The sequence below is a fragment of the Benincasa hispida genome, chromosome 10 (assembly GCF_027475165.1).
Source record: "Benincasa hispida cultivar pf3 chromosome 10, pf3_genome.v1.1, whole genome shotgun sequence".
In the NCBI taxonomy this organism is placed as follows: Eukaryota; Viridiplantae; Streptophyta; class Magnoliopsida; order Cucurbitales; family Cucurbitaceae; genus Benincasa; species Benincasa hispida.
This window is the reverse complement of record NC_143487.1, coordinates 54,870,246-54,881,974: the sequence shown is the minus strand read 5'-3', so window position 1 is coordinate 54,881,974 and position 11,729 is coordinate 54,870,246. Positions and strand designations below refer to the sequence as shown.

At 37.8% G+C, this 11,729-nt stretch overlaps 1 pseudogene; it reads left to right on the top strand.

Moving 5' to 3' along the window:
* Positions 1–10,816: 10,816 nt before the first annotated feature.
* On the top strand, positions 10,817–11,488 carry LOC150033469 (secreted RxLR effector protein 161 pseudogene; annotated as a pseudogene).
* Positions 11,489–11,729: the final 241 nt, after the last annotated feature.

Sequence of the window (11,729 nt, the reverse complement as noted above, 5' to 3'; positions counted from 1 at the left end):
CCGAGCTTACATCTAAGTAAGTATATTCAATGTACTTAATAAGAAACACGAGGTAATGCCTAAAGGAACTCTCATCAAAGGGTACCTCTGAGCGGAAGCAAGATCGTTCCAAACTCATTATGACAAAATTATCGCATTCACAATCAAACAGACTAATTATGCATTTACAACAAATTACAGGCATGCTTTGAAACTTTAAACAACAAAGAGAGGAGATACATACCATTTGAAGAACCCTTCTTCATAGAAATCTCGTTCTCGTCAAACAAACTGCATCTCTCGCTCTCGATGAGATCGTCCAAGCAATCGTCCACCAAATCACGGCGTCATCTACCCACGAACAGACTCCTCACGAACAAGGCAGCAAGGGAGACACCACCACTTGGAAAACTTGGTATTCTTAGAGTAAAAATCTAGGAGGTGTAGGCTCTGTTGGATTTGGTAGAGGGAAGGAGGAAGAGACGATCGTTTACCACAACCAAGCAAGTGGGAGATATCGGGAGTCTATCATATAGATGATGCTTGATCATTTAGGTAGAGGTACATGATCGTGTAGTAAAAGGGGCGAGATCGTATAGACGATCGTTTAGTAAGATGCTCGGGCGTTTGATCGTTTATAAAGAGCTAGAATATCGTTTAGAAAAAACTATGTGATCGTTTAGTAAACCGTGCGTGTGTATATGATCATTTAGAAACTTTGAGCTATCGTGTATGCTCTCGGTTTGCTATGCGATAAGTAGTATACACAAGTTGGTGAGCAAATGTCTCTTTATTTTGCAAAACGAAAACAATTTTCATTTTATCCTTCAGTTACGAAAATGGAATGCAACCTCCCACTAATTCATTCGGTTATGGAGAAGAAGTAGACACAATTATCCCATAATTGTTAAAATAAAAAAATAAATAATAATCTTATTATATTTGTAATCTATGGTTTAATATCACATCATATGCAACATATGAACCATAGTCCTTTTTCTCATCCACTAGATTTAAATCATATTTATATCATTTTCCTCCAATTAATGTATCTCATACATCATGTCAACTATATCATATATAATTGACCAATTCAATCATATCATATATAATCAAACTCCCTCTTGTGAATTTGAACACTTCAAACTGACCCAAAAACTTATTCTCAACTTGAATCCATTGAGCTACCGAGGGGACCTTATGGACCTATGGCTCGAAGCTTCAACGGTACGTGAATAGCTGATTAAACTCTTTAGCCACGAGATCCACCATCCGTTAACTGCCAGGCATTCTACTAAAGACCAATAATTATACTCTTCTTATCACAGATATATTTCTGTGTCCATTAGATATAACCAATCAACAATACGATAACCCTTCACAGATGCACGTAAGTACAACTGGGCCAATTTACCGTTTTGTCTTGTAGTTACATTTAACTCCTTAAGTACCGCTGATCCCTCTAATGAACAATATAACATAGTCCTACTATGTGTGGACACCTCTCGAGACATGAGAAGGTATGTGGCGCCACATCGTTCAAGCCCCGAAATCAGCTGTTAAGGGAGTAATCTATCTTCTTACCCCTGCTTCAGGGAAGGAGTGAATTTCATCTTGTGTAATTGAGTTCCCAGCTCCTAAATCAGACAAATCCCCAAAGCGGTAGGTTTGAGTCGGCGATCTGGCCACTCATACCCATGCAAATCAACGGACTGCCCTCAAGGCAGAAGTTCCCAACTCACTCAGGATTGAGGTTATGTTACCTATGGTCATCCTAGTGAAGTGAAGTCTCTGTCATGAACGACGTTATATAAAGAGACTATAACACTTCGTGGTCTGGTCTTATACAAACTCCTTTGTATATGACACATATGCATATGGGACCCATCTCATCTCTTCAACCTCTTGACAAAGTAACTCCATGACTGAATGAAAATAGGCCTCTTTTGAAGTTCTGCATCGAGTACTTGAGCAACATCTTGTAAATGTATGATGCTTAAGATAGCGCTAGCACTTTGTTCTTACGATCCCGAAAGATCTATATACCAAGAACAAACTAAGCCTCTCCCAAATATCTCATTTGGAATTAGGTCGCTAGCCAGTTTTTAACTGCAGTCAGTAGTTCTACATCATTCCCAATGAGTAGGATATCGACTACATATAACACTAGGAAAACTACTGAACTGTTGATGATTTTCTTGTAGACACAAGGCTCATCAACGTTTTGGTCAAAGCCATACGATTTGATTGCAGTATCAAACCGAATATTCCAAGATCGAGACGCCTGTTTCAGCCCATAAATGGACCGATTAGTTTGCAAACCTTTTGCTCTTGACCTTGGGCTATGAATCCCTCGACCTGCACCATATAAATGTTCTCCTCAAGATTCCAATTCAAAAAAGGCAGTCTTGATGTCCATTTGCCAAATCTCATAATCATAATAAGCGACAATGGACAGGAGGATGTGGATCGACTTCAACATGGCAATAGGCGAGAAAGTCTCCTCATAGTCGACTCCCTCCACCTAGGTATAACCCTTTACCACAAGTCGAGCCTTGAAGGTTTGCACCTTCCCATGGGTACCCCATTTCCTCTTATAGATCCATTTGCAACATATAGATCTGACCCCATCAGGCTGATCTACAAGATCCCACACTGAGTTGAAGTACATCAACTCCATCTCGAGATCCATGGTTTTGACCCATTCATCCCGATTGGCATTCTCCATTGCCTTCTGATAGACAACGGATCCTCAATGTCGCCATCGGCTACCATAGCCAAGATTTTCGTGAAACCCAAATAGAGAACAGATGGGTTCACAACCCTCCCACTACATTGAGGTTCCCTCAACTCTTGAGATGGAACCGACCTACTAGATAAACTATCATCAATAACTCTTGCTCATGAAGCAGGCCCTTCAACAACTCTTGTTGAAGTTTCAGTAGTTTTGTTGGAAAGCTCATGTAATACGATCTTACTACGTGGACTGTGCTCCCTAATATGATCCTCCTCAATGAAGGTAGCGTTCGCAGAAACAAACACTCTGTTTTCCTTGGATCATAAAGTAACCCCCTCGTGTACCTTTGGGTAGCCTACAAAGAGGCACAACCTCGATCGTGGTTTCAATTTCTTTGGATTAGCCTCAAGCACATGTGCTGGGCGACCTCATATACGGAAGTGACATAAACTAGCTATACGCCAATTCCACAACTCCAGAGGTGTTCTCGCAACACTCTTGGAAGGAACACAGTTGAGTATATATATTACAGAAATTAAGTTCCTTTTCAACACAGGAACTACAAATACATCATGTAAAACAGAAATTTCTTCTGTAAAGTTAACTAGACTCCTCCCACTACCACAACTGAGACGACGTGCCTGGTGCCTACTCGCATCGTCATCTCACCAACCTCCAGCTGCCACCAGGATTTAATCCCCTAAAAAGAAGAACAAACATGATTAATGGTGCCCAAATCAATAATCCAAGCAGAATCATCATTCTCCACTAAACAAGTTTCCAAAACTAGTAAATTAATTTACCTTGTTTTGCTTTAACCTTGACCTTAGCCTTGGCCACCTTCTTCTTCTTTAACCAACAAGGACAATTCCTCTTCCAATGTCCGTCTTGATTGCAGTGGAAACGCTTTCCCTTGTCAACGGGCATTGGATGCCTACCTCGTTGAACGATAGGTTGTGGGTTAGCAGGTGCCTTCCTCTTCCCCTTACCACCCTTCTTCTTCTTCCATTTAGTAATGTTAGAAGTAGAAGGTGTTGACTTAGTCCCAGAGGTCGAACCTCGATGGAACATCTTTGAAGACGAGGCAACATTTGCCTCACCTCCCCTCTTCTCCTTACTTTTCAGTAAGGATTGGAATGTCTGCAACTCGTTGAGGAGAGTTGTAAGGGTATAGTCCACTTTGTTAAGAATCGCTTGCTAATAAAGTGTAGGAAGCTATCCGGCAGCGAATGCAAGATAATGCTAACCTCGCTACCCTCATCGATTCGAGACCCATTCCTCTTCATCACATTGACGCGGACCATCATGTTAAGCACGTGTTCATGAATAGAGGTGCCTTTTTCCATTATGGAGTTGAAGATGCATTTCAGAGCCTCCTGTTTGAGCTGTCTAGACGGTTGTCCGAACATCCCCTACAGGGACTCCATGATCTCACGCGTTGAGACCATGGGCTCATGCTTCTTGACCAAAATGTCATTAAGACTGGCCAAGATATAGGCTTGGGCCTTCTCATTCGCCCATGTCAAATGCTCGTAGGCCTCCCAAATATTTCAAGCGGTGTTAGGAGATGGAATAGGAGAATGCTCCTCCATAAGGACGAACATGAGATCATCAATGATAAGTAATGTGGTGATCGTGTGTTTCCAACTAGCCTAATTCTCGCCAGTCAATTTGTTGATGCTAAGTAGGCTAATGTGGCGGTGGCCATTACTACATTGCTGAAAATAGAACAAACTTAATAAGTCTATGCTTTAACTACATTTTAACAAAAATTTTAGTTTTAGCAAAATAGTTTCCAAATACCCTAAGTTAAAAGACTTCTATTTCGCAATAATGGCCCAGCAAGGCAGGACAAACATCATCGGTGGGGTTATCAGATGCCCCTTTACTAGGATGAGACATTCTCAACCATTGGGCAGAACCAATTCTTGGAACTGCACCTAACAATCACCATTCGTCGGTCCAGAACTGTTAACCTTTAACAATTTCGCATAAGTGTAACTCCTCGTTTTCGGCCCTAGAGTCCCGCCCTAATGCGCCCACCGTAGGAAAAAAGCAGATTAGGACAAGAGACTAAACGACCTTATTGTTGGGTTTTATGTTCTAAAACTCGTGGTTTGTAAAAAATAGAACTTATTTTGAAAATTCAATAAGTTGTTATTGAATATATTATTACTTTTTAAATCCAATAAACCTAAAGCCCCTTGATATTTCATTAGTACTTGAACTTTATGTGGAGATATACAAGTGGATCAGGTTCGAGTAAATAGTAAAAAATGATCTATAGTATATGAATAAGGTTGGGTGCCTTATTCTGGTAACACTATTGGATGCGTTCTACTCTGTAGTTGTTACAAAGAGTTGTAAAGTGCTACAAACGACGTGATCCCAATTCGTACATGTTATGAAATGAGGAGTGGGGGCGTCTTGTGCAAGTGAGTTTTGTACAAGATCGGACCACGAAACTAGTCACTCTTACTTTATAACATTGTTTGCTGTTTAAGACTGACTATTTCAAAGCGATGACCTAGGTAACTTGACCTTAATTCTGAGCTAATTATGAACTTCTATTTGTTCAGGATTATCCTTTGATCTGCAAACGGTGAGAGTAGACCAATGTCTCTGCTCAATAAGCCTCCCATTTTAGGGATAAGACCGAATGAATAGTTGAGGACATAGCCCTGCAAGATGGAATTCACTAGTGAATTAGAGTTAGTAGAGAGGTTGTTCTCTTTAAGTGCTGATTCTGGGTCTTGAACATGAGGTGTCACCCTCTCATTGGCCCGAGATGGATTCAATTTGTTGATAAGAACACAGATCAATGGGGCTTGAGGAATAAGAGGTAATTTTAGTGGTAAAACAGAGATTCGACCTAGCCATTATTATGAACAACCTATGAAGGGTTAACTTACTAATCATGGTTATATCGACTGGACATAATATATCTACAATGAGAGGAGTTCAGCTATGGGCTTTAATGGAGTCACGCATTAGTTAACGAATGGGGTTTAATTCGGTCTAATGAGTTTAGTCGATTAATCTAGGATCGTTAGAGCCCATGATCTGTAGGTTCGCAAGGTCCCCCTACTAGCTTGTAAATGGATTAACTCTAGAATAGCGTGATAAGTTAATTTGAAATGTTCAAATTAGAATTAAATGGAATTGGAGAAATAATATTTAAATATGATTTAAATATTTGAAGATGGAATTGTGTAAAATTAATTTAATATTTGATATTAAATTCATTAGAATTATTTAAATTGTTTAAATAAGTATTTATTAATTTTATTAAGAAAATTAATTTATGAAATTAATTTTGTAAAATTAATAATATTTTCAATTTTATTAAAATAAATTGATTTATGAAATTAATTTATCAAAAATTGAAAAAGAAAGAAATACACATAATGAAAAATTTGAAGTTGTTTGTAATAGTTAGTTGTTTGTTTGTTTGTTTATGCCAAAACAAAAACCATAACAGTTAGTATTTAATTGTTTATGCATGAGATGTATGTGATAAATAAATAAATTCATGTATATGCATACAGTATGCCATGTAGATTTAAAACCCCACCGTAGGAAGCATGTTACATGCATTGACAGTATGTTATAATTGTTATAATATATAGTATGCATGTTAGGGTTATGTTTAATATAATAGTTATATTAGATAGCTTTGTTGAATGTTGTGGATGTTTAAGCATGTCTAAATTTTGTAAGCTGTTATAAAATTAGTTAGACGTTTAAAATCCATAACAAAGAACAGTTGCATGCTCACTTAGGTTAACAACTAATTTTAATCGTTAAAATAGATTGTTGCCTTATAAAATATGGTTAAAAACTTATATCGGTTCATAAACCTGTCTAAGGCTGGGGGTACTTAAGTTGATAGTTTACGGAACACCTTCTACCTGGGGATTATGACTGAACAATTGAGAGTTGTTAACTAATTTTATGAGCTTGTGTGAGCGATGTGAGGTAATAAAATGCTTTACACCTAGACATTGTAGGTTAAATCCAATTATAAGAGTTATATTTGGAAAAACCACTTAGACTTAGGTTGTATGAAATTAGAACACTTCAGTGGGAGATTAATAATATATTTGATATATAGTTATTAGCTCTCACGTCCTCAAGAGTTCACACCGTGAGATCTATGCTCGGCTTCTTGTCGATTTTACCTCGACTGCTCCATACGAAAAGTGTTTGCATGGGTCGATAACAAGGTGAATGAGGGCAGTGGTTCATAGTAAGTGGGTGAAGGAAATGTGTCAACATTCTCCTATGGTCTCCTCCATTAGTTTGAACTGTGAGATTCCTATGTTGTGCCTGCTGTTGTTGTTATGTGACATTAGCTAGTCGTTAACCGCGACGATCCCTATGGAGGGTTGTAACATAGGATTCAGAACAACCCAAGCTTCAGTAAAATGAATAGGGTCTTATAGTTTCGTCTTGGATATTTTCTTCTCTCTCGGAGGCATATTCATACTGTCCTATAAGATCTGAGAATGGCGAGTCACACTTACAAGAATTACTAAGTGTTAGTAAAATCTTGACCGAAAATGATAACCAAAAGAACTATTGGGATATGAGTTATTCTAGATAATAGTATTTGGTCAAGAACTATCTTGCTTCTGTGAAGGAATTCTTGACTGCCCCATGGTAGCCCTTATTCTAAACCACTTAAGTATTGTTCCAAATAAATAATGATTTATTAGGTACTTTATTAGTTTTGCTAAAATGGATTTAGATGCATATTTAATAGAATTTGTTTAAAATGTTTGCAATGTTGAACTCGATTATACAACTGCTTGCTTCTGAAAAATTTAACGGAGAGGGTTAATCCAATTGGAAATCAAATATCAATACATATTTAGTAGTAGATGACTTGAGGTTTGTGTTAACGGAGGAGTGTCCTTCAGTTCTCAGTTCAACGGCGACCCGAAATGTTCGGGATGTTTATGATAGGTGGGTAAGGGCGAATGAAAAAGCCTGGGCCTATATCTTGATGAGTATATCTGATGTACTCAACAAAAAACATGAGGTCATGCCCACAGCTCGTGAGATCATGGCATCATTACAGGAGATGTTCGGGCAACCGTCATCATTTGTTAGACATGAAGCCATTAAATATGTGTATGTGACACGTATGAAGGATGGGACCAATGTGAGAGAACATGTTCTTGACATGATGGTCCATTTTAACATCGCATAGGCTCACGGGGCTATGATAGACGAAACAAGTCAAGTGAGCATGATACTGGAATCTCTTCCTGAGAGCTATCTACCGTTCAGGACAAATATTGTCATGAACAAAATCACTTATAACTTAACGACGTTGTTGAATGAATTGTAAACTTATCAATCGATGATAAGACTCAAGGAAAAGAAAATAAATGTTATTTCTAAACCAAAAAAGTTTTACAAAGGGTCTACGTCTAGTACGAAACCCGTTGATGATAAGAAAGCTGGTCCTTCTTCTTCTTCTAAAGATAAAACTATACAGATGAAAAAGAAAGGAAAAGGGAAAAAGAAAACCGCTGTGAAGAAAAACAAAAACAAAACTCCCAAGGGAAAATGTTTCCATTGTGGAGAGGTTGGGCATTAGAAGCGTAATTGCCCAAAATATCTGGCTAAAAAGAAAGAAGAAAAGAATAAACAAGGTAAATATGATTTACTAGTTGTTGAAACATGTATAGTGGAAAATTCTCACCTTACCTGGATATTAGATTCAGACGCCACTAATCATGTTTGTAATTTTCTACAGAAAATTAGTTCTTGGAGAAGACTTTCTGAATATGAGATGACTTTCAAGGTGGGCACAGGTGAAGTCATTTCAGCTGAAGTAGTGGGAGATATAAAGTTTTTTTTTGGAGATTCTTTTATATTACTCAAGAATGTGCTTTGTACCTAAGATGAAAAGGAATCTGATCTCCATTTCTTGTCTTTTAGAAAATATGTACAGTGTATCTTTGGAATATAATGAAGTGTTTGTTTATTCAAGAGATGTTCATATTTTTTCTGCTAGACTTGCAAATAACTTATACATATTACAACCAACGGAAGCAAAAGCTATTTTAAATATAGAGATGTTTAAAATGGCTGAAACTCATAATAAATACGGAAAATTTCTCCTAATGCCTATCTTTGGCACCTCAGGCTTGGTCACATTATCTCAACAGGATTGAGAGATTGGTGAAAAACGAGCATCTAAATCAGTTAGAAGACAGTTCCCTACCTCCATGTGAATCATGTCTTGAGGGAAAAATAACGAAAAGATCTTTTTCTGACAAAGGTCTTCGTGCCAAAGAACCTCTTGAACTTATACATTCAGACCTTTGTGGTTCGATGAATGTTAAAACTCGAGGAGGATATCAATACTTCGTCAGTTTTATTGACGATTACTCTTGATATGGCTATATTTACTTAATCAGTCACAAGTCTGAAACTCTTGAAAAGTTCAAAGAATTTAAGGCTGAGACTGAAAATCAGTTAAGTAAAATAATTAAAACACTCAGATCTGATCGAGGTGGTGAGTATATGGATTTTCAATTCGAGAACTATCTAGTAGATCATGGAATTCAATCCCAACTCACAGCACCTGGAACACCACAACAAAACGGTGTTGCAAAAAGGAGAAATCAAACCTTGTTGGACATGGTTCGGTCTATGATGAGTTATGCTCAATTGCCTCAATCCTTTTGGGGATATGCAGTACAGACTGTAGTTTATATTCTGAACATTGTTCCATCCAAAAGTGTTTTAAAAACACCATATCAATTGTGGAAATGATGCAAAGCAAGTTTACGTCATTTTCGCATCTGAGGTTGTCCAGCACACATGTTGGTACAGAATCCTAAAAAATTGGAAACACGTTCAAAATTATGCCTATTTATAAGATATCCCATGGAAACAAAAGGAGGATACTTTTATGATCCCCAAGAAGATAAAGTGTTTGTATCGATAAATGCAACTTTCTTGGAAGAGGATCATATTAAGAATCATCTACCTCGCAGTAAACTAATATTGTAAGAACTGTCTAAAGATACTACAGATAAATCAACAAGAGTTATTGATCAAGCTGGTCCATCAACAACGGTTGTTGTCCCGTCACGTCCATCCCAAGAGTTAGGGATGCCCCGTCATAGTGGGAGGGTTATTCAACAACCTGAACACTACATGGGTTTAACAAAAACTCAAAACATCATACAAGATGATGGTTTAGAGGATCCATTAACCTTTAAGAAAGCAATGGAAGATGTTGACAGGGAGCAATGGATAAAAGCCATGGATGATGAAATGGAGTCTATCCACTTCAACTCAGTTTGGGAACTTGTAGATCAACCACAAGGTGTTACACCTATAGGTTGTAAGTGGATCTACAAGAGAAAACGAGACCAAACTAGCAAGGTACATACCTATAAAGTCAGGCTCGTGGCAAAGGGTTTTACCTAAAGAGAAGGAGTTGATTATGAAGAAACTTTTTCTCCTGTTGCCATGATTAAATCAATAAGAATACTTCTTGTCATTACCACATATTATGACTATGAAATATGGCAAATGGATGTCAAGACAGGTTTTTTGAATGGCTATCTTGATGAAAGTATTTTTATGTCTCAACCAGAAGGGTTCGTCGAAACAGGATAGGAACAGAAAGTCTGTAAGCTTAATCGATCCATTTATGGATTAAAACAAGCATCCAGATCCTAGAATATAAGATTTGACACTGCGATCAAATCTTATGGCTTTAAACAGAACGTTGATGAACCTTGTGTATACAAGAAGATAGTCAACAAAACTGTAGCATTCTTAGTTCTGTATGTTAATGATATCTTGCTCATTGGGAATGAGACAAGCTTTCTTGCTGACGTAAAGAGATGGTTAGCATCACAATTCCAAATGAAATATTTGGGTGATGCTCAGTATGTTTTAGGAATACAGATCTTTTGAGACCGAAAGAATAGAACATTAGCACCGTCTCAGACATCTTATATTGACAAGATGTTGTCAAGGTATGATATGCAAAATTCCAAGAAATGTTTACATGGAATTCATTTGTCGAAGGAACAATGTCCTAAGACACCTCAAGAGGTTGATGAGATGAACAGAATTCCATATGCTTCTACAGTTGGGAGTTTAATGTACACTATGTTGTGTACACGTCCCGACATATGTTTTGCAGTTGGAATCATCAACAGGTTCCAATCTAATCCTGGACACGGTCATTGGACTGCTATCAAAAATATCCTTAAGTATCTTAGGAGAACGAGGGACTATATGCTTATGTATGAACCTAAGGATTTGATCCTTACGGGATACACTGATTCTGATTTTCAGACTGACGTAGATTCTAGGAAATCTACCTCAGGATTAGTTTTCACTCTTAACAGGGGAGCTATAGTTTGGAGAAGCATCAAGCAAAGTTGTATCACTGACTCCACCATGGAAGCGGAATATGTGGCTGCATGCGAAGCTGCTAAGAAAGCAGTATGGCTACGCAAATTCTTAGCTGATTTGAAAGTCATTCCAAATATGCACCTGCCAATCACACTGTATTGTGACAACAGTAGTGCAGTTGCTAACTCAAAGGAACCCAGGAGTCACAAGCATGGAAAATACATTAAAAGAAAGTACCATCTCATCCGAGAGATCGTACACAGAGGAGATGTGCTCCTCACAAAGATAGCCTCTGAAGACAACCTTGGTGATCCATTCACCAAGGCCCTCTTAGCTAAAGTTTTCGAGAGCCACCTAGTTAGACTAGGACTCTGAGTAGTGTAATCTAGGGCAAGTGGAAGAATGTCTATGGTATTGTAGATGCCCTAGTTTATTGTATTTTTCCCATTATGTATCTCAATATTATATTGTATATATTTGTTCTCACTGAAGTTTTAGTCCAAGTGGGAGATTGTTGGGAATGTCCTAGAGCTTGCAGTTCGTGTTAAACATTCTATTTATCAATAATAATGACTTCTTGTTTTTGCATCTTATTATGAAAATCTAATAAACGCAT